Source organism: Tupaia chinensis, unplaced genomic scaffold (assembly GCF_000334495.1).
Source record: "Tupaia chinensis unplaced genomic scaffold, TupChi_1.0 Scaffold000561_1, whole genome shotgun sequence".
Lineage (NCBI taxonomy): Eukaryota > Metazoa > Chordata > Mammalia > Scandentia > Tupaiidae > Tupaia > Tupaia belangeri.
The window spans coordinates 849,585-851,585 of NW_006160074.1; the positions used below are offsets into that span (position 1 = coordinate 849,585).

Consider the following 2,001-nt stretch of genomic DNA (forward strand, 5'->3'; position numbering starts at 1 on the left):
GGGGCCTGGAAAGCTCTGGGAGATCTCAAAGCAAAGGGAGATGGTTTGACGATCCCGCCCTGACCCCAGTGGAAGAGCAGGGTCTGAGGTGCAGGGGGACCTGGGCTGACATCTCGCGGCCTCCCTCTGCCCCGTGAGCTGGTGCCTCACCACCCCGTTCTGTGGAAGACGGCCCCGGGCCTCAGAGGAGGGAAGTGACGTGGTTGGGGCTTGGAGCCAGGGCCTCCGCTGCCCAGAGCCTCGGTCTCTGCTTACTAGCTCTGTGTCCTGAAGTTTCAGGTTGAAAATCCCGTTACCCAGATCCTGGTGCTGAAGGTCCATTTCCTGAAAAAACAAAACCAGTTTGTTTCCTTGTCCTAGACTTCTTTAAAAAAAACTTTGGGCTTTCCATCAAGTCTTTGTGGGTCTTGGCTTTCTGGGCTCTGAAGTGGGAGCCTTGCACACCTACCCGGGGTTGTTTGGGGGAAAAGGTCAGGATGGTTTAGGAGGTTCAGGAGGTCCGGGAGCTCCCAGCAGCTCCTCCTGGCTGCTCCTCTTCCACGGACTCCTCTCCTGCCCCTCCCCGCCGCCATGGCCGTGAGGGCGGGACTGGCGGGACTGCAGACTAAGTGCTGGCCACTGCCCGATGATGGCATCTTCTGTTTCAGCTGCCCCCGGTACCCGCAGTCCGCAGGCACTCAGCCACTTCCGAGTCACTCGGATTCCAAGGCAAGTGGCAGGTGAAGCGCGGAGGGTGGGGAGGAGGGACCAGAGCTGCGCTGTCCCTGTGTCCCTCACACACACGTCCTGTGGCTCCCTGGCAGCTGGGTGTGATCTCCATTGGAAACTGACCCCATGGGGAGCGCTGCCTTAGCAGAAGGCCTGGGTCCTCCCTGGTCTTCCTGGTCTGGGTCAGGTGAAGTGAGCTGGGAAGCCCTCACGCCTCCTGAGGATGTCTCTGCACCCGGGGAGCAGAGAATCTCAGCATCGCCGCAGCGGAGCTGTTGTTCTTGGTTTAGCTTGGGAGGGGCCGCGGGGCTGATACATGTGAGTCCCAGGGATGGTCAGAGGTGGCTGTGAAACAGAGGGGAGAGGCGGGTGCCATCCTGGGAAAGGTTCGCTGGGGGTCTGGAGCCCGAGGGCTGAGCCCGGGTCCTAGCTCTGCCTCTGACGAACTGTCTGACCTGGAGTGAGTGATTCGACCCTCGCAGCCTCAGTTTCCTCATCTGTGAAACGGGAGGGCAGACACACCTCGTGGGTGGTGGTGAGGTGAGGTGTGGCCGTGGGAAGCCCGTTTGCTTTGAACGAGGCCAGCCCTCATGGAATCACGAAGGCCCCCCACACCCTGCAATTCCCCACACATCGAATCACGTCACATGCACACACACACACACACACACACACACACACACACACCCCAGGTGACGTCTCTGGAGAGCCCAGGCTCCTGTTTCGCGCAAGCAGGGTGTTTGAGACCAAGCAGTGGGTTGCCCTGGAGACACATACCGCTGTCTGCGTGGTCTAAAAACGGCCTGCGAGAGTTCTGGGTTGTGTCAGCCTGTTCTGACATCCTGGGGCCCCGGCCACCTGGGCGTGAACTGTCTTCCCGGGCTCTGCTCTCCAGGCTCGGGCTTTCCTTCCGGCCATCTTTATCGGAGCCTGTGTAGACCGAAGCAAGCCCTACCCAAGGCTTGGAGGCAGCTCAGTAAGCTCTTTACGAGTGGGGACGCTGGGATTCAGAGAAGTGGCAAAGGACTCCAGGCTTCGTGGCTGAAAAGCAGCACGGTGAGGACCCCAACACAGGCTCCCGCCCTGAGGGTGGTGCGTTTGCCATGGTACCCCACAGGGCAGCTCCGTCCCTACAGAGGCACCTGGGCGCCCTCGTGCCCACGGCACACCCCTCCCAAGGTCTCCACCCACCTGCCCCGAGTTCAGAGCTCAGGCGGAAAGGGGAGCCCTGGTCCTGCCCTCTGGCTGGCTCAGTGACAGAAGGCAGTGGCTGTCCCTGGTTCTGACAGCAGG

The 2,001-nt window shown here is 61.0% G+C and overlaps 1 protein-coding gene across 1 annotated transcript in view; it reads left to right on the plus strand.

Moving 5' to 3' along the window:
• The window catches only part of TSPAN18 (tetraspanin 18), a 179,349-nt gene that overhangs the window by 882 nt on the left and 176,466 nt on the right, over positions 1–2,001 (plus strand). The window lies entirely within an intron of this gene.